This window comes from Calonectris borealis, chromosome 2 (genome assembly GCF_964195595.1).
Source record: "Calonectris borealis chromosome 2, bCalBor7.hap1.2, whole genome shotgun sequence".
Lineage (NCBI taxonomy): Eukaryota > Metazoa > Chordata > Aves > Procellariiformes > Procellariidae > Calonectris > Calonectris borealis.
This window is the reverse complement of record NC_134313.1, coordinates 31522837-31544740: the sequence shown is the minus strand read 5'-3', so window position 1 is coordinate 31544740 and position 21904 is coordinate 31522837. Positions and strand designations below refer to the sequence as shown.

The 21904-nt window shown below is 36.3% G+C and overlaps 1 protein-coding gene across 6 annotated transcripts in view; it reads left to right on the top strand.

The window, feature by feature from the left end:
- RALYL (RALY RNA binding protein like) overlaps positions 1-21904 on the top strand; it is a 427011-nt gene that overhangs the window by 37281 nt on the left and 367826 nt on the right. The window contains exon 3 of one of the 6 annotated variants that reach the window (XR_012672318.1): positions 396-2572. The exons of the other annotated variants lie outside the window; for them this stretch is intronic. The gene's annotated coding sequence lies outside the window, so the exon portion shown is untranslated. Of the gene's footprint in view, positions 1-395; positions 2573-21904 lie in introns of those variants that run through there. 6 annotated transcript variants of the gene reach the window in all.

Here is a 21904-nt window from a genome sequence, read left to right as displayed (position 1 = left end):
TTGAATTGGGGTGAAGTAAATTCTTCCTGTAAATTGTTCCCTTTGTTCAGAAGGCAATAAGTGGTAAATTTTTATATCAGTCCTGTTACTATATCCACCTGTAGAGTTTATGATACAGGACGTAGAGCTTTCTCTGAGCAGGGCATATGCAGCCCTGCAGTCAAAAGGTGAGGATGGGAGAGCAGCCTGAGCAGCCCTGGAAACATGATATGCTTAACATCTAGAATGTCTTACCTTTGTAATGCAATGGGAATGGTCTCTGTGTTGGGCCAGGTGATGCAGTCCTGGTGCAGGACAACATTCAGGAGAGATGTTTATTCACTGCATTTTTTCTCATCTACAATCCAATATACAAAATGCAATCAATAAAAGGGCTGATTAATTATGCCTGACAGGAGCACCATAAGGAAGGCCTGAATACAACACAGTTGTACACAGGACTGATTGCGAGCATTACATCTGGGGACGAATGAGGAAATGGGGACTAATGAGACCTCCACTAATGCCTCCTCCTGCCACCTCCATTGCACTGCCCCACTTCAGTGGAAACAGAATGTTAATTAGACAACCAAGGAGATGATTGTGTTCAAGGATTTTGAAGCATTTTATCATACACTTACTACATCGTATACTGAATTCTTCAGCGTCATGGAAGATCAAGGGATATGAGAGCATGATGGACAGGTGAAGTAATCAAAAAGCAAGGTGTTATAGTGGTATGGACAAACTGGACAATAAAACATAAAATTAAAGAATCCAGATTTCATAGAGAATAAAGCTAACTACAGAAAATTCTTTGTTTTCACAATGGTTTGTTTTCAAACAGGGTAATTATTGAAGTTCTGTTGAAATCAAAGTAATTATGTTGATTTACACAAGCACAAAATTTGACCTAAATAGGAAAACAGGAAAAGAAAAGCATTTCCTCCCCTCTCCTCCAATATCTAATCTTCCTTGAAATGTGAAAGCGTCTTCATACAAAATGAAAGCAGATTTAGAAATAGTGAGAACATCTGAAAAAAATAGACTGTTCCAGGGATTTGTAATAGTGATTTCTCCTGACTATCGCACTCTCTTAGATAAAATAGAAGAAAATTTCTACCTGCAAACAGCAGATTCAGTAGCTCTCTAGAGGTTTAATCTTTCAAGATAGCAAGAAATCTGAGCCGAGTAAAAACCCGGAGCTCTGCAAAATATAAGTTTCTGATGGAATGCTGTTGTTCTGTTTTGTGAACTACACCATTTATCTTTATTTCTTTGTAGGTGATGCTTCCTGTGCGTACTTCTGAACTGGGCCATGATAAGAGTAAAAGCAGATGCAGGAAGTCTCTATGATATAAATAATGATTTTTCTTGACAAAGTACTTTTGACATTTTAAGAGGGATACTGTTGAGCAATTTGCTCTGGTTTGTTGCTCTCCCATGAAAGAGCTAATTTAGTCCAGTTAAAAGGCAGCTTTCTCATTGGCTGTGAAAAAAATTAGTACTTCGTATGCAGTCCATATCCACAGCTTCCTTGGGAGCTGGCTTTATTAACCAAACACTAGCCCACTCCTTTTCTGGCGTGGCAAAGTCCCGGTGGATTTTTTGTCTAAAACCTGTGTCTCCTCCTGTAGAAACACACTCTAAATCCACTTCTGCAGAGTTAATAAGCCAGAGCTATAAAAATCTGCATGTCAAAGACTGGCAATAATAGTGATGATTACATTTTTTCTTGCTGTTGAGTTATTTTGCCATGCTTTAGGAGGTCACTACAGGAAACAAACAAACAAACAAAAAACATGCCAGCTGATCTAAGGAAAGAAACCAAGGAAGTTTAGGCATCAACTTTTTCTGTTAAGCTGCTAAAGCGAAACTTGTCAACAGGGGCATTAGAGAGTGAGCTGACAATGTGAGCGGCGCTCCAGCATCCCTGGGAGGACTCCCAAGGCCGTCACTGAGATTAGCTTTGCAAACCTCATGCCTGTGAATTCACTTCTGGTCCTCCGAAGGATCCCATGTGCCATCCTCAGGGCGCAGCAACATGGGGTGCTATTGGTACAATATTGGAGGGCCCATCACGTCGCCAGCCACTGGTATTTCAAGCAGGTACAATGCATTCTCAGCCATACTTGAGACCACACGTTAAGAGTTATCTAGGATATGGAGAACTAATTAACCATCTCTCCATCAACCACCTGTATTCTCAAAGAGGATGAACCAAGAGAAGGGCCTGGCATCTCTATTATATGCAGGAATAGGAAAAATACAGTATTTAGAATTTAGCACAGCACAGTGCAGGTCTGCAAGTAGAGCTTTTAGCTGATAGAAATTATAACTATCAATAACAGTCAATCCCCCAAATATTGTATTTTGTCTTTTGTCCTCCTCTCTTCTTTAAATAAACCTTTTAACAATTAATCTATTTTTTGTTTTGGTTTGAGTGGTAGATTTCCCTTGATTTTCTTCAGAAAACAGTAATTCCGTCCTGTGCCAATATATCTATAAGACGTAGTCTACTTGCCATCCTTCGTTCTTATACTCTGATTGTCAAGTTTCATTGGTGCTTTGTTAATAAACTACATTCATGCTCTCTGAGCATCCAGTCTTGCTATCTAATAAGGTCACAGACCTTATATAATAAGACGACTGTTATGATTATTTTGAGAGATTTTGTCTCACTGACTTTGCAGTTAAGATAGCCTAAAGCTTATCCATTAAAATGGATTTTTTACCTCCATTATTAATGTGGCTTAGTGCCATATCTTTAATATTTTGTGGGTGAGAAAATAAAGCGGGGTATGATATTTACATGTATCCTAGCCATTTCAGGTATACTCCTGAAAAAAAAAAGATATCTTTGAGGGTATTGTGAAAAAAGGGTATTTTGTGGGTGTTGTGAAAAAGGCTGTACAAAGTGATGAAAAGGAATTTATTTGGTTTCTGTTTCCTTGCTTTTTTGTAAATCTCATTTCCCTAGATTGGGTTGCATGTTTGGTTGATATTGGATATTCTATTGTCATTTATGATGTTAATTCACAAAAATGGAAATTGTTTCAGGTCTGGAGCCACCTTTCTGTAGTGAATATATGTATTTGAATAGAACTTTATTTAGTTTTCTTCAACCAGGAAATTTTCCTTAACATTAAATTATAGCCACAAGCTTATTGGGCTTTTATTTTCCTTTGAGGATTTTCAATTAATGTGTTATTTAAACTCTGACATATGCTAAAAATACTGAAGTTTCCAATTTATTTACAAAAAAAGACATAGGTTACAAGTGTCTCTTAACACATCTGCTGTTTGGAAGGCAGCACACAGAGGATAGATTTTGCCTAATCTGTGGTCAGCTCTTGACTGTTGGGTGAGTCTCCCAGAAGAGTTAGCTATCATTTAATGTGCCTGTCATATAGATGCATGCCATTTGGTATCTAACACTGCTAACAACTTATATAGGTTTCAGTTATTAAGATTTCAGTTAAAGGATGCTTGATTTTAATTAAATGGCTGATCATATATAATGAAATTTAGTTTAGATTGTGTTGTTTTGTTTTTTTCTCTCAATATATTTGATAAACATGGTAGAAAAATTCCAAGATGTTAGTAAGACTGTATTTGGCAATGTGAGTGGAGATGGGGAAATATACTATAAATCACAAGTTTCAGTGGACTACGAGGGAGACTGTGACATTCCAACTAAATATGCACAAGGAAAATGGTAGGTAAGGCAAAACATCTGTAAGTGAGCTCATTTGCCTTTGCTCTTGAGAATTTTCAGTACAGTCTTTGTTTCAGCTAAATGGGGCTTTATTATTTTAATTAGCTTAATATCTTTGGCAGGGAACTGCTTTTGGAACAATACAGGAATAGGATGAGGATAAAATATAAGGAAATAGCACCTCAGCATCACTGAATTAGCCCATCAGGAGAAATAATTGCTGGCGTTAGGTATGCTTGACAGAAAGCTTGCAGCAGCACTGCTATGTTAGTTATCAGCCTAGATCTATATTCATTACTTCTCTAACATGACAAATAATTACTTTAGAAAAAGAAAAGGCTGGATTATTTTTTTTAAATCACTTATAAGCAAAGGAAGTATCAAGCACGATAATTGCAAGAAAGATTTAAAATGAGCATAAAAAGACTGTGGCAAGATGCTATCATTTTACTGGCTTTACTTAAAAATGGACAATAATTCATTCTTTGTGATGTAGTTAGATTAAAGAACTTTTTCTCTAATATATTAGACATATTACCTCTAATTGTTAGCCTCATCTAGATACAGATTCTCTGCTGTGGGTCTTCCTGAGAAGCTCAAGGAGAGCCGATTTGCACCTCAAATAAATCTAGTCTTTCCTATAGTGCAGTGGTCAAGGGTTTATCACGTGATGGAGCAGACTGTCTAAAAGAGTCCCCCTGTGTATCGACTGGAGCAATGCCTTTTCATTGGCCTGTACGCAGACTTACAAAGAAATCACTGTAATTGCTCCTGGCAAGGTGAGCAGAGCCCATGGCAAGGCAGCGAGGCAGATGCTTTGTTTCTTTTAGGACTGGTGGCTGGTGCTGGGCTGCAGTTGCTCACAACCCAGAGCTTTCTGCTTGGATGCAGATGGGAGCAAATGACTGATGTGGTCTTCTGTAAGGTTTGCATTGGTCTTCTTGATGGGAAGGAGTAAGAAAAATAGTAGATATATTGCACTGTTAGGAAATAATTTTTAAACACACACTACTCTGCAGCCTTCTGGTATTTTTTCACCCTCAAGTTACTGTATAATTCAATTCCAGGCATCATGACTTTTTGGTCAGTGAAGGAAATATACTAAAAACACATTTTGGAAAATGATTGCTCTCACTTATCCTCCTTTTCACTCTCCAGCATTTAATTTGATTTGTAATCTTTATTTAAAGAACAATAAAGATGAGAGTCTTTATATATTGAAAAACTCATAAATTTGCGGTGAAAATCATTTCAGGAAGAAAGAAGCTATACAGTGGAGCTATTAAACTTATTGTCAGTTGGATTCAGCCTGTAAGACCTTCACATTCACATGAACAACGTTGGTAAGAGAGTAAAGAAAAAGCATTTTATACAATGCCATGCTGTGCACCTAATAAAAAACTACAAGTGCTGGGAAGTTTATTGCAAGATTGTATAATTAACCTTTTGCTTCTAGTCTTCCTTCATACTGCTTATGTTTCTGTGAATCACTAATAGTTCATGGCAACAGTGGGGCGGAAAGTTACACTGAAGTCAGAAAAAAAAAATTGATAATATGTAGATGATGTTTTCAATACAAGTTGATCTTAATGCTGTCCCAATGAAATGTAACTTTTTTCAGTAGAAACTTGTATAAGATATTAAAGTATTACTGCACATAAACAAGTGCCATTTTTCAAGCAGTAGTTACAGGTAGAAAATAATCTCGACTATTGCTTTTGGTATTTTACCCTTCTAATAATTTTTAAATCCTTAAACATCAGTAACTTTTCATGATGGAAGCTTTCCTACATAAGTACCCCAGCACTGTCCAAAAGATCATCTTTCTTTTTCTATGATGTTCATTTACATTTGTGGGGGTCTGATTCTAGTTTTACTTCTGTTTCTCTCCACTGATTTCATTGATTTCACTACTCCTTCTACATGGAGAGTAAACAAGGTTTACCAGGATAAATAACAGCAGAATCAGACTCATAAAGTTAAAGCCTATATTTTAATATTTGTACAAATTAAGGTACTGTTCTTTTCCATGTCATTTTCATCCTCCTTACACTGTGGACTTCCTCGGTACTTTCTAAAACTTAACTTATTAAATGTGACTTAATTTCTGATTATACCAACTCCTCCTTCCCTTTTTCTCTTCCTTGATATATTCAACTTGGGCCAAACCGTAAAAGGTTTATTATACTCATGAAAATGCAGCAGCATTACCTCATTACACTAGAATTTATGTGCAAGAATTAAAAGAAACATTTGGAGCGCTATTTAAAATAGATATAAATATATCTGCCGTGATTAAAGATAAGTAATTTAATTTAACAGAAACTGTTAAATAAACAGCATGTTGTAATAGGTGGCAGAGTTCTGATGCCAATAAGTGAGACTGCCAGAGGCTTTCAATCATAATCCTCTGTTTTCAGTTGCTGATAGCTCTGCCAAATGTAAACCATTGTGACTCTAGTACTCTATCCTGAATATATCTCTCAGATATTTTGTTAAAGTTTTGATTAAAATAAGATCTTTCTTAAGAAAGCTTAAGAATATAAAACCTGTCCCTCCAGCGTTGCCTCCTCATGCCATGTAGGAAGGATGAAGGGGAGAAAGGAAATGGCCAGAGACCAGGAACAGGTCCGTGTGTGGACAGGACAGGAGCAAGAGGGACTGAGGTAAAGAAAGATGGTAAGGGGAAGAATATACACAGAGCCGAAATAACATTCCCAGGGAAGATTCAAGAAATTGAATAACAGCAGAGAGGAATAGCAGCAGTTATGCTAAGGGGAAGAATGTGGGCTTGCATGGGGTAAGAGAGAGAAGTAAAGGTGTGGGGCAGTATAGGAAGAGGCAGACAGGAGTCGGCTGAGGAAACAGGAGTTTGTGAGCTATAGTATGAAAGGAACTAAATAGGAGGCCAGGGTAAGGGAAAGACTCACAGGGAACTTGGTGCAGAAGTGTTTAAAACCCCCAAATATACTTCTTTTTGTTAAGATATAGAAATGAATTCCATCATTTATGAATGTCTGCTTTCCCTTATTTAGAAAATAGCAGAGAATTTTAAGTATGCCTTCGTTCCCTGAAGGATAGGACCAGCTGGAAGCTAACAGTGTTTTTTACCAGTGTCGTCACTGGTTCAAGTACTTGAAGGAACTTCAGAATGACTGTCCTTGCTGAGCACCCAAAGGAATCAGCTTCTTTCAGCAGCTTTATATGGTTAATTTTTTTGTAAAGGCTTATTATTACACTGCCTCTGAACTGTGCCAAAGGAACACTAAGGCTGCAACTGAAGAACTCGGAAATTATGAAACACCTGAATTAAAGTTACTCAGGCAACCTGAATTATCACCCCAGGCATGTATTCATTTTGATCCATGTCTTTCACTCCACTACCACCAAGTGCTTTTTTCCATTCTACGTCTCCATTCAACTCTGGGTCTTTAGAGGGCAAAAGCCCTTGTCCTCTGCCCTTGTCACATCCTTCCTCAGGACCGGAACCGCATGACCGCTTCATGGTGGGGGATTAAAGACTTCCAACTGGTTTTCAGTAAAGAGGTTTTCATAGCGAGCCTTTTTCTTGCTCACATCTTAAGATCTGTGTGTGAAAACACAATTATATGCCTACCTTATTGCTTAATGAGTTTTGATAAATGTCATTGATCAAGTAAAGCATTATGCCCTGTTTTCTGCCCCAGAATTAAAAAAAAAATATTACTTTACTCTGTAAAGCAGTAGCACATAAATTTAGTGATAAATGGTTCTATATCTCTTTTACTATATTACTAAGATATTACAAAGGCATTATAATGAACAAAGAAGAAAAATTATACGCAACTGTATATGTAAATATAACACTACACAGATTATGAACATTTCACTGACTTCATCAAAGATATTAAAATTACCAAAGTGCCGAAAACACATTATAGTAACATGTTTTGAACTCTGTTCTACTCTGGATGCTTTTTTTTTTTTTGGTCTTGTTCTTAGAAAGCCAGGTCATCCACGATAATGTGAGATGATTGTTGTTGGTTATTAAGCTGCACCTCCTTGTCTGTGTCTGTTAGTAGGAGCAGGACAAAGAACTGTGTAGTGGAACGTGTGAGGTGTGTGACGATATGGGAAATGTTCCCCCAGACAACTGTGTTTCTGCACAGAGAATCTTTGTGAAGAGCCTGCAGAGGTTTTGCTTGTTAGGGAGCTTTTAGCTGAAGCAGTCCCAAGCCTTTTTTCTAGAAGGCATCAACTCACAGGCACTGGAATATCTCCCTGAGTGCTCCATTGCACTTTGGTGGAAAATATGTTTTGCAAAAAAATTCTTCTCCCAGTAACTTAAACCATTACAGTCTTAACAGGGATTGTAATGCTGCCTGTTCCCAGCCGTGGCAAGTATTTGGTTGAAAAACATTTGCTGTATGATGTTAAAACCATCATCCTAGAATGCAACCCATTGTAGAAATTGGCATCTTTGCCAAAAATGAAAGGAATCAACATTTTTAGCAAAATCAGCATACATATTACAGTCGTCCACATTAACAAAATGAAGGTTGTATTAATTCATAGTTAAGTAAGCCTTCTAATAGCTTGTTAAGTAGTAGAATTGTTGTGGCTGTGACAGTAAAAGAATACAAAAGTGACAGCATTTCTTCCTACAAGCATCTTTAAATAGTTGCATTCTGTATTCTTGACATCAACTCGTGTCATTCCTAGTTTTGATATGCATACAAAAATAGCATATTTTTCTTATCTCATTAGCACAACTGTATAAAACCCTGAAAATGAAAGCGATACTGGCATTATTTTTTTTAAGAGTTAAACTCAGATGAAAGAAAAATATGTATAAATCTAATACATCTCTGCCTAGTCTTTCTCTGTTGCATATACTAAAATAACATGGGCTCATATTAAATACTTTCAAACCAGAGCCAGATCAGAACTAACTCTCATTTATCACATTAGTAACTGAATTATTTTAACTTTTTATGGAAGGGCAGAATTTTTGAATAGTAGTAGCTTCCAAATTCTTTCTGTTGCAATGTTTAACTCATTTGATTTTGCAGTTTCACTACAATTATAAAGCAAGATGCATATTGTGCAAAGAATAAGGTTATGGAAGTGCCTGCAGAAATACCTGGAAAGAGACAGGACAGTTCATGGAATTCTTGAATCGCTCAGGAAAACTATAAATTTATTAATACCTGCATTTTTTTTTTTTAATCTTTGGTATCAATGTTAGTGCAAGTACAGATGATTTGCAGATATGCCAAAGAAAAAAGCCTTTCCCCCTTAGTGTTGATCACATAGGACGAGTGCCAGGTGTTGACTCAGCTCAAAAATAGCACTACAGATCTTTCCACAACTAAGTCTGTATTCACCACCCTCCAAACAGAAGCTGCTTTTGAATTCTTCTTGCACCCACTGATCAGTAAGACGGTTTCATTTCTCCATGAGAGGATGAAGTTCAAGCCATGCCTACCCAAAGACAGCAGGCCCCTAAGCATACCGATGAATTTAATCTAGTTTGGCCCATCATAAAGGCACATCACAAGTCAATAATACTGGAATGAGACAGACCCCTGAAGGTGTAGGACTAGGGAAAATCCTGATACTTATCCTGAGGTTGTTAATGGACAAGATTGATCTAAATGGTATTTATACTGAAAGAGTTCACAGGTCTCTGGCCTTAAAGCCTCCCTTTTGCTTGTGAGCCTTAACGACTGTATTCTTTATATTCACAAGAGAGAAAACATTTCACACACTGCAAGAGAAAGAAAAACCTGGTTTGCTGAGGTGAGGTAGTTTAACAAAATGCTAGATAAAGAATTTGCGAGGCTGTTGTGGAGGTGAAGGGTGACTTTTGGAAGTGATAAAGAAATGACAAAATGAACAGAAAAACTAGTCAAATGTTAAGTAAGTTCCCCCACCTTATTTCTCTGGAAGAAGAGAACTATCAATTCCAAAATCTTCACAAATCATAGAACGTAATAAATACTCTATAGAATATTTTTGGATGGAAGGAGCATGCCAGCTTTCATGAAGTGATCTGGAATTCATGAGGACATTTCATGATGATGTCAGACGTTGTTTTCCTGTGGTTCTCAAATAGACACATAGGTAGTTTCTGAAAACAACCCTCCCTCTCTAGGTCAACAACAAATTGTCTGTGCTGCCTTAGGACTCCTTTTCTGTTGTCTACTCAGGGCTAAGAAGGAAAATCACAGTGGATCAGGTAGGAGCGGAGAAAAAGTGAGCTGGGAAATAGGCAGGAATAATCAGGAGGAACAGAAGGATAATTAGCTAACAACTATTTGTCATCACTTGGACAATTACATTCCTTGAAACTATATTTCTTGAAGTAATTGGATAATTTATATCCAATAATTTATATCCAATTAGTAAGAATTGTGCATAAAATGAGGAAATTATTTTGGATGAGTGGAACCTGATTATTTTGAAATAAATATTCAAGAGATATAGTTATTGCTCTAAGAAAAAATCAGCTAGTGTGGGATTTTCTAAAGATTTGGCCAGGGAGTTGGTCATAAAGATACATTCTCTCTCTGATTTCCCTAAATGTTTCTTGAAAAATAGCATGAAAATTACTGTGCATAAAGAATGCTTTGTGTTTCTTGGAAGTCACCATTCATTTTCCAAAGGAGCCATACAGGAAACACAAATTGGAATTAGATGTGAAAGAAAAAGAAGACAGTCAAGGCAGTAATAATATTATCCTCTCTTTTACAGAACTGAGAATGAATGAATTGTCCATTTTAGCAAGCCAGAAACGTGATTTTTTGTGCATTGAACACTTCAAAGTTATATATAACCACTAGCAGAAGTGTTAGGGGGTCATAAAAGGACAGTCATAAAAGGATAGTTAGGATAGTCATAAAAGGATAGCTTGTTTTGTTCTTAGCAAATCTCAATAATTTTTTATTTTCTGTAGTTGACATTTCTGCTTAAGATTTGGATAATAAATTTTACTAATATTTTACTGATTAATTGATATAAAACGACAGGAAATATGGTAAAGGGGGTGACAAAGAAGAATTATTTCTATATGATAACTCTGACATTACAAAATAGTTTGATTTGATTATACAGGACATCTTTGGCTTTGAAATTTAATGAATTCTGCTTCATTGCATGCAACCTGTACAATCTTAAACTGATAACTGCAGAACGCAAACTTCCTTCTGTTGGTAGTACTAGAAATAATCATATATAGTCATCCAGACACTCAGTCCTCGTATACTCAAACCGAATTTTCTGAAGCCTACTACAGATTCCTGTAATGGAGCAGTGGTATCTCTTCCAGGAACATGGAGCAGAGTTTTGACAACGTGAACTGCAAATGAATGATAATGAGTTCTCAGAGATTAGGTTTTGACCTGTTGCATGGCCCCAGTTTAAAATTGTATAAAAAGGCTTCACATCTTTGTGGAAGCCATTTGAACATTTCTTGTTTACAATGAGCTCTGACATCACTTCTTTCTGATGTTAATGCAAAATTTCATCTCACGTTTGAACTATAGAATTAACTGGGAAATGTCAAAGCTACTTGAAATGTCTCTGTAGCAGAGATTTCTCCGAATGGGATTTTCATAAGCAGTCAAAGTCAGTTAAATGCTTGGGATAAAAATAACGAAAAGTCTTGAAAAACATTGTAAAGGTATTTGGAACCCACCTTCCATAGCTAGCAGATAATGCCAATCTGTGGCAATTGCTTCCTCTGAGCCTCTGGGAGGGAGAAAATTAGCATCAATAAGCTAAACACCTTACTTAGATTTTTGTACATTTTGAGCTTCCTGTCAGCAGCCTGGATTTTTAATTTAAAAGACTTAATAAATGCTGAACCTTTTTTGAAAAGACCCCAGGATGACCCTTGCTCTGTGCTAGAAGAGGCAGCAGCTTCCTGCTATAGGAGTGGTTTCAAATGTCCAGACCTTCAAAGAGATTAGGTAGTCTCTGTTCTGTTCTAGCATCTCATTTTGTCAGTGCATAAATATGCATGGAGATAGAAGCAAAATTAACTGTGTCATTAAAATAATTAATTGAAATTTTGTGCCAAAAAAAGAGAGAGTAACTCCATTGTGGTTACAGGGAAAAATAGGTCACTTTGGCCAGCAGATTCAGTTTTCATTTCTGACCCAATTAAAAAATACTTTGTTGAGAATAACTGTTATTTGCAGATTAGCAATCCAACATCATATGTCTTTCAATTAATTAATTATGAAGGATATTTCTTTTCTGGGTCCTACAACCTAAGGATAAATCTTAGCTTCGGTGATGTGTTAATGAGCAATGCCAGAACATGTATTGATTCATTACTTTCATTTAATGACTTGGAAATATTTGATACTCTTAAAGTATTAGGAATGTTCCACCATCCCTCCGTACTCAAATTTCTAATATGTTTTAAGGAAAGGAACTTGAAACTTGGGATAATATTTTTTTTTTGAAACTTGGGATAAATATTTTTATAAGCTTTAGTAAGAAGCTGAGTATCTTTTTAAGGTTAAATATAACTGACTGAATTACACAATGAAAAATTTTCTTTTTAATTTTATATTTATTTAATAAGAGATTACATATAATGTATGGGTTATCTCAAACAAAACATGATTAAAATTATCAGATATACAGTGGTGCTATCATACAGATACTTTTGCATTTCTTGCATGTCTTGAGGGAATGCCTTCTAACTGAATAACTGAAAAATGCTGACATTAGAAATAAAATTATTCGGTATTTACAGTGGCTTTATTTTTCACTTCTAATGTGTGTATTTTTAGTGATGGTGCTTAGTTATTAACACATTAATAATATTTTGCCTATATACCCTTATATATGCATTACGCCCTCTTAAATTTATTCTATCATAATTCATATTTTATTGGCATAAAGCACCAATACTTAATAGAATTGACTATGGATAAATAGCAGTACTTAGAGCAATGAACAACGACAGAATTTAATTAATGTTTCTAATAAAAAGGAAGGAAGGAAAAGTTTTAATGTGGGGGTTTTATCCTTTTCTTAATTTCACTATTGAAGCTAATGGAAAAAAACCTATCTTATAAAAGTGGATTGTTGGAACAAAGTTTCAAATCATTATTTTTTAGAAGACCAAATAAATAAATAGTAACGAAAACACCATAAATTAAAATACCTATATAATGGAGTTTATTGGACAAATCTAAGCAAAAATCAGAGCAAAAAAATAATTTATAACGATTTTACAACTTTTTCTCTTGGCTGCTTAAAACGTTTATCTTCTAATGTGTCTCTTTTGATCATTGTTCTAGTTATTGTTAGCTGTTTTTTCTTTTCATTGTTTCTTGTGTATAAATTTGCAAGTTCAGTTTTTCCCTTGCTGGAACTTTTTACAAACTTTCTTGGTTTTATGCATTCTGTAGGACCTGAGGAGTTGTATGGATTTTGTTCTTACTTTATCAAAATAAAAAATGGATCAGGCTCATCTTTTAATCTGCCATTTGTGAAACCTGGAAGAAAGAGTAGAAGGTGAGGAAATAAGTCAAGAGCCGGCTGCAATTGCCTACCTCATCAGACAGTTTTCCCTCAAGAGTGGGGCTGTCAACAGGAATCTAGCCCTAAAATAGGGCTTGAGGTTACCACATTACTTTTTCCAGAAATATTTCAAAAACCACATACCACAGGCAAGAATGATTTCACGAGCCATAGAAGTGCACCTAAATCTGAAGTAGCATCTCTAAATAAACAGTTTGAGTTAACTCTGAACAAAAAGTCTGTAACAGAAGAAAAGGTACTATTTCCAGTTGAAATTGCAGCAAGAGTCACTGTAGTCCAAGTACTAACACCTGGATTGCAATTTGTGCAGGAAAACGTGGTTTAAAAACTGTGAAATCTTTGGGAGCAGTTAAGCAGTACTTATTTCAGCAGTGCTGACAGTCTTGGTAAAAGTTACTGAAGATGTTGCTCCTAGCTCTAGTAAATCTCTTTCCCTGAAACCGAAGTTTTGAAAGGTGATTGGTTTTGTCTTTTTATTTCTTTTAATCAGCATCATATGTATATATTCATGAATAGATAAAATTTAAAATTAATCTGTTTAAAACAAAATTTGATCTTGATAGTTACATTTATGGCTAAAACCTATTTCATTTACTTATATTTTTTATTTAAATGAAAATCAGGTATTACTAATTTAATTACATACAAAAGTAGAATAAAATAAACATATTCAGTATCTCTATTTTCATACCTTACAACAGCAAAAACCCTCAGAATTCATAATTTTTTACTGATAACTATAATGTCTTTCTTCAGTGAAATGTTTCTATTTCTTCACTGGTTTGGATTTATCTAATAAATAAGATGAAAGAAAATGTTTTTTCATTTAGACTCACTTATTTGAAGCTGAAGGACAAATAAAGGGAGAAAAATACAGGAAAGTTTTTTATATATATATACAACAAAAAGCAAACAAAAAAAATGGTGGGAGAGGATGGAACCTATTAGCACCCAAACAGGCCAAGAAAGGAGCTCAGAAAATCATTTAGTCCAAGCTGTTTTTCAGAGTTGTGAGCTCAGACCAGGCTGCTCAGGGCTGTGCCATGTTGGGGCTTGGAAACCTCCGAGGATGGAGCCAACATAGCCTTGCTAGGAACCTGCGCCCCTGCCCAGCCCTGTCCCCCTGGGGGAAAGAATTATAATCAGTTCTCCTGTTTTTGCTGTGAGGAGGTGGTGTTTGGATGAAGGGAGCAATAACAAGTTACAGGAATAAGATATATTGAAGATCACAGGTAGGAGCTCTGAGCTCCTTCTCAGTTTGGCTCGTCACAGGTTATAGGAGCAGACCCTGAAAGCGTTATGCAGTGAAAATGCAGGACTTGACGGAAACAATTCTCATTCTTCAGATTGACTATAGAACTAGAAAAAAATCTTGACTTAGACATTATACTATTGGCTAGAGTAGTGGCAAACAACTGTTTTCAAGGGCAGTATCTCCTGTTTTTTCTCTAATAGAAACAATATAATTAATATGTGAAAGAATTATGTTATTGCACATTAAGACTAGACCTGCAACACTTAATATGTTAGATGAAAAAGCTAATTGAATTGAAATTTATGACCTGGTGGCCATTTAAACAATGACTTATAAAACACTTTCCGTTGTATCTGCAATGTATAGACTAAAATTCCACAGAGTATTTGGGCTGGATTGATTTACAAAAGTATATAAAGTGATCAACTTTATCTAGCAAATAGAAAGCTTACTAAGTTTGTTATTAATTAAATGGACAAGCTTTGTTATGAACACTTACTTCATTCTGTGAGTAAGCAAACTGTTGAGGTTTTGCCCTTTTAGCATTACTTTAGCCATGTTATTGAAATTCCTGTGTAATTATAAACCACATTTTGTCAATAACAGAAAGGTTCAGGTAATTAAGTTTTAATTAATAGCACAGACTGATTAGCAATGGTTGAATACCATTAAAGTGACTTCTTTAATCTACTTAACGTGTACCAAGCACTCCAATTATTATTTTTATGTAAAGAAATCTAGTGTGGTTAAGCGATACTACTTCACTGTTATGACATCTTTACAATATTATTTGAAAAATATGGGTGGTCACCAATTAACTAGTATTTGTTTATTGATAATTTGCATAGAAGTAGTGATGATCCATAATGATAGAACTTAAACATAAAACAGAAATGAAAGACAATTAATTTCAACAGAATCTAATTAATAATAATGTAAAGCTATGTAATAAAGGATCAAAGTAAGCAAAGCTGAAGTGAAAGACAACAAATAGTTCCTGTGATTTTTGTATAGAGTTACACTAAATTATATTATATTCACAGAGCTATGAATCTGTGAGAAAGTTTCATCCCAAGTCTACAAAAACATTTTGATATTCTGGAATATTTTTATGCACAAAACTGTCTTCATGTACTGAACTTCAAACACATAATTTTACTGATTAGTAGGACTCTTTGTGTGCTTAATTTTCAAGAGTACTCTAGTAACTTTTTAGAAGTTTGACACATGAATAAATGTATTCAGAATTCAGCTTAAAAATTACACAGACACAACTTATATTCTTATATTATTGCAGCTTTGCAATGTCTGTGGATGTAAGACTTCTAGGGGAGAGTTCAAACCATTATTTAAGAGGAAATCTGTGTTACTTCTATTATGTGTATCTCAAATTATTGTATATTATAGATCTCAATCTAATGAATTTTAGTTGTGAAGAGTCTTTCTTTATATTACCAATCTGTTATGTAATTACATTATAGTTTATATTCTTCTAAATTTTGGTGGTAACAGCGGTTGTATAAAACCTTTGCTCTTAGAACATTTATGGAATCTGCTTACTGCCTAGTATATTAATAGAGAGGTAGTATTATAATTTTACAGCTAGCTAAAAACAACAATAAAAGTCACCTTTATTTTGTGACTCTCTCTTCTAGTGTACTCTTGTGATGAGAATAAAGTAGTCTGTTAAATTTATGAGAAATCTGCTTATAGGGAAACAAGACTTCATAGAATACTTGACTTAGTTTGGCAAGCAATTAACATTTTTGGATTAATGCAGGATAAATTCATTATTTCAATATTATTTCAATAAACTGACTTATTTAATAGTGGAGTTTAATGTAGAGAAAGGAAAACAACTATCATGATATCAGGAAAAAAAAATACATCTTTTCTTGAAATAAGTTCCTTGCCATTTAACTGATGCAGTAAGGTTCAAAAGGAGTAAAACCTGAAAGAACTTTATAAGGTTTAGGATACCTAGGGTTCTGTTCTTATATTTTATTACCAGCAGTCATCTGTCACTTTTTATTACTGGTTGTTTATGGTTTCACTTCCTCAGCCTCCAGGCCACCATAATTTTCAGAAATATTCTGCTAAGAAACTTAGCATAAGATATGAGACATTGTTATCCAAGAATATGCCATACCTCTGGCTTATTATTGGAGGAAATGATATGGCAGTAAAAGAAAAGGAAGAACATGAAATGGATCCTGTTGGTCAATGTTTTCTAAATCCCTAAGGCTGGGTCTAAGTATGAATTGTGTGAACAGCTCTTGGCTCAGTGCCCCTCTGAGGATTGTCTGTGTGCAGTCACCCTCCAGTGCACTAGTGTGTCAAGAAGAAACCTGCACATATGGGCTACACTGCACCGAGCCATTGCTCAGTTGTTCAAGTCCGTGAGCAGGACACTTGCAATTCAGCCAAGTGCTGAAGGTCCATGGCTTACCACGTAGACTAAGGTACTGAGGTGAGATCCATTGCAGAAAACCAGAATGCACTGAGTAAATGTTCCCTAGGCAGCATTTGGGAAGAGTTAAACACAGGGTTGGTTGCAGCCAAAGAGATAATAAAGAGCAGCGTGGCCTCTTTCCCAGTATAGGACACTGGATGTTGATGATGAACTGCAGGTCTCATGGCTACCCCTGGTTAGATGCCTTAAAGAGGGACACATAAAAACCAGCCCACAGAAACGCTCCCTGATCTGCAGGGCTTCCCACTGGGGCAGCCACAAAGATAGAGGAATTTGTTTTAAGTTTAATTTCTCTCCTAAGCCTCATTCAGAACTGTAGGTAGGCACTCTCTGAATTCAGGAATTGCAGCTTAGAAAAAATACTGGTAATGCATTTTATTTAATAACTTCTGACAAAAAATACTGAACTAAGAGAATAAAATAGAATAGAATAGAATGGAATAGAATAGAATAGAATAGAATAGAATAACAAAGTAATAGAAAAGAAAAGAAAAGAAAAGAAAAGAAAAGAAAAGAAAAGAAAAGAAAAGAAAAGAAAAGAAAAGAAAAGAAAAGATAAAAGAAAAGAGAAAAGAAAAGAAGAAAAGAAAAGAAAAGAAAAGAAAAGAAAAGAAAAGAAAAGAAAAGAAAAGAAAAGAAAAGAAAAGAAAAGAAAAGAAAAGAAAAGAAAAGAAAAGAAAAGAAAAGAAAAGAAAAGAAAAGAAAAAAGAAAAGAAAAGAGAAAAGAAAAGAAAAGAAAAGAAAAGAAAAGAAAAGAAAAGAAAAGAAAAGAAAAGAAAAGAAAAGAAAAGAAAAGAAAAGAAAAGAAAAGAAAAGAAAAGAAAAAGAGAAAAAGAGAAAAAGAGAAAAAGAGAAAAAGAGAAAAGAAAAGGAATAGCTCAGGTTGGAAGGGACCTCAAAAGATCACCTGGTCCAACTTTTTGTGAGAAAGAGATCCTAGATTTTGGCCTAATATTGGCTGAGAATTCGTACTTACCTCATCCTATGTAAGGGCACTGGCCATATGTACATGGGAATAATAAGTATTATTATTAAGCCCATATTATTGTTTGGGGTTCTTTTGTCATTGTTTCTAATTTCAATCCTCCTTCTTGCAAAACACAGGGTTTACTTTTGACAGAGTTTCTGGGAACAAGGGGAAGTGTGCTTCTAGGCTGCATGGGGGCAGGGTGTGTGAGATCTGTATGCATTTATGGTGGTTTTCATGTTGAAACTAGATCTAGTTACAGGAGTTCTTGTGTAACTGAGAATCATAGAACAGAACCATAGAATCATTAAGGTTAGAAAAGACCTCTAAGATCATCAAGTCCACCATCAACCCAACACTACCATGCCCACTAAACCATGTCCTTAAGCGCCTCATCTACACATCTCTTAAATACTTCCAGGGATGGTGACTCAACCACTTCCCTGGGCAGCCTATTCCAAGGCCTGACCACTCTTTCAGTAAAGAAATTTTTCCCAATATCCAATCTAAACCTCTCCTGGCACAACTTGAGGCCATTTCCTCTCGTCCTATCGCTAGTTACTTGGGAGAAGAGACCAACACCCACCTCGCTACAACCTCCTTTCAGCGAGTTGTAGAGCGTGATGAGGTCTCTCCTCAGCCTCCTCTTCTCCAGACTAAACAACCCCAGTTCCCTCAGCCGCTCCTCATAAGACTTGTGCTCCAGACCCTTCACCAGCTTTCTTGCCCTCCTCTGGACATGCTCCAGCATCTCAATGTTCTTGTTGTAGTGAGGGGCCCAAAACTGAACACAGGATTCAAGGTGCAGCCTCACCAGTGCTGAGTACAGGGGCAGGATCACCTCCCTAGTCCTGCTGGCCATACTATTTCTGATATAGGCCAGGATGCTATCGGCCTTCTTGGCCACCTGGGCACACTGCCGGCTCATGTTCAGCTGGCTGTCAATCAGCACCCCCAGGTCCTTTTCCTCTGGGCAGCTTTCCAGCCACTCTTCCCCAAGCCTGTAGCGTTGCATGGATTTATTGCTACCCAAGTGCAGGACCTGGCACTTGGCCTTGTTAAACCTCATACAATTGGCCTCAGCCCATCGATCCAGCCTGTCCAGGTCCCTCTGCAGAGCCTTCCTACCCTCTAGCAGATCAACACTTCCACCCAATTTGGTGTCATCTACAAACTTACTGAGGGAGCATTCAATCCCCTCATCCAGATCATTGATAAAGATATTAAACAAGACTGGCCCCAAAACTGAGCCCTCGGGAACCGGCCGCCAACTGGATTTGACTCCATTCACCACAACTCTTTGGGCTTGGCCATCCAGACAGTTTTTTACCCAGCAAAGAGTGTACCTGTCTAAGCCGTGAACCGCCAACTTCTCTGGAATGCTGTGGGAGACAGTGTCAAAGGCTTTACTGAAGTCCAGGGAGACCACATCCACAGCCTTTCCCTCATCCACTAGGTGAGTCACCTGGTCATAGAAGAGATCAGGTTGGTCAAGCAGGACCAGCCTTTCATGAACCCATGCTGGCTGGGCCTGATTCCCTGGTTGTCCTGCACATGCCTTGTGAGCGCCCTCAAGATGAACTGCTCCATAATCTTCTCCAGTACCGAGGTCAGGCAATCAAGGCTTGATAACTGCTTTGAGTATAGATACCTATATTCTGTCATACTCACATTGTGAGCCACCTTCTGGATCTGGCTGTCACATCCTCTTTCAGATTCAATTTAGGTTATAATTGTTCAAGGACTTCATTTTTGAAAGTACTTAGACAAAGTCAGACCAATAGCAGAATGCTCAAAATATCTGATTATATTACATTTCTCATTCCCATTTGTGTTCAATCCATATCAGCTGATTCTTACATGCTGTTATGTATCTGACTTCATCTGTGGGTGCTTGGATAACTGTAGTCTGACTGTACATCTCCCTTGTTGTTCTTTAATATTTTACGTCAGTTGAAGAAATCATGCTGATGTGGGGGTCAAGAAACTTTGAAGAGCCAGGCTACACATAAGGAGAGTTGCTTTCAAAGCATACCAGTTTCATTTTGAATTGTGAATTGTCTAATTTTCTTTTTAATCATGCTAGGATTTGATGTCAATATTATCTTGTGGTAGTGTTCCACAAGTGAAATATATGTTAGGCTGGTATGCTGCTTTGACATGAAAGTGCGTGTGCTGCAATACCTCTCTACCTGAGCATGGGAAACTCAATCCTGCAGATGTTACTCTGCACATGCAAAAAAAAAGAAAAATGTCTGCTGATCTTTCAAGCAATATGATAATATGTTCCAGATGCAGAAGGCAAGATTAACAGTTAAAAAGAGATTCAACAGTATCTTAAATTAATAGAAATACAATCTCCAGACTTTAATATTCAATGCGTAACAACATTCACCACTGGTAATACAGCAGTGATAACGAACCGCAAAATATATGAATTTTTTGTCCTTACTGATAAACCTTTACAAGACAGGTTGCAATCCCTCTCCCTCTTATTCGCTTTCACTTTTGTAACATGACATGTAGTATGTTTAAACAAAATTTTTTACAATGTGAATGGTTACTTATTCACAGAAAGTCAAGCAGTAAAGCAGAAAATGTCTGTTTGAATGAGATTTTTTGTGTGTATGTGTGTACAATGTCATATTCTCTGCAGTACAGGAGGAAGTAAATGGTGTTAGAAGCAGTAAAACTCATTTCTTCTTCTTATTGTAATATTGACCTTGGCATTTTGTAAAATAGCCCCCCCCATTCAAAAGTAAAAAAATGAACAAAATAAATGAACTGTTTAGATTAGGAAACAAATGCTTAAGACATACTTAGAGACCAGTAAAGCAGACTCTAATTTCTGTGTTTTTCTGTCCTCTAAATAGAGTTTTGAAGTATAACATCATACCCAGCCCCTGGGAATTTCAGATCCACAGCACTCTCTACCTTGTTTCAAGTAGTAGAAATAGATGCTGGAGATTTTATAGCAAAGATGTTAAAAAACCAAGCCCTCCTATTAAACACCCAAAACATTACAAGCCATATCAATATGTAAGAAAACAACAAAAATAGAAAATCATTAAAAAATAGAAACTCTTAAAAATATCCTAAATACAACATTGCATAGCAAAAAAATTCCCAAACTTGAAATGTGTTCTTACAAGAAAGCACACTGTGTTTTCCTGCTACTTATAACCCTCTGAATGTATAAACGACTAGATGTAGTCTCACATGGTGGGTTGTGCTTATATCGTGGGCTTATCTCAAATGACTCAGAGGACTTATGTCAATCAGAAAAAAAAAGGACAACTAGTGTGAGGGTGGAGAACGATATGATGTCTCCTCCTATCCCCAGGTATATTTGCAGAGGTGAAAAAAAAAAAACATAAGTGAAACAAATGTGCAAGTCTGATGGACATCAGAAGGCTGGTGGGGGGGGGTTGATGCCTTTTTTTTTTTTTTTTTAATGGAAACTCCCACATTTCCAGGGTGAGAACAAGAACCTTATTTCACCATTGGTTTATCTGACGAAATTAGCAACTATATATTTCACAGATTGTATGTTAGCCTTCAGCACTTCACCACCATATAAAAGGAGAGAAATCTTTCAGGGAAGAAAGTCTGCAGGAAAAATGCATATGCAAAGTAAATCAAAGACCAGAAATTTAGTCAAACTAAAGGTGAGTTTCACCTTGCAGATTAAGACACTCAAGTCAAGATGTTTGTATATAGGATTGAATTTACTTGCCTGAACATAGGCATCTTGAGACATCGGAGATGATTACTAAGGCATATAGATGCCAGCAAGTATGGAGCTATGAGGGAGCTGCACCTTTCTGGAACAGGGCTAGGATGCAGGAGGAATGCTCCAGATTGTCTCCTATGGTACTCTATACCTATGTTTAAGCAACTGAATCATTCACTAGGCATCTACATAAAAACCGCTTTTCTAAACCATCATTATACCTAATGGTGATGCAA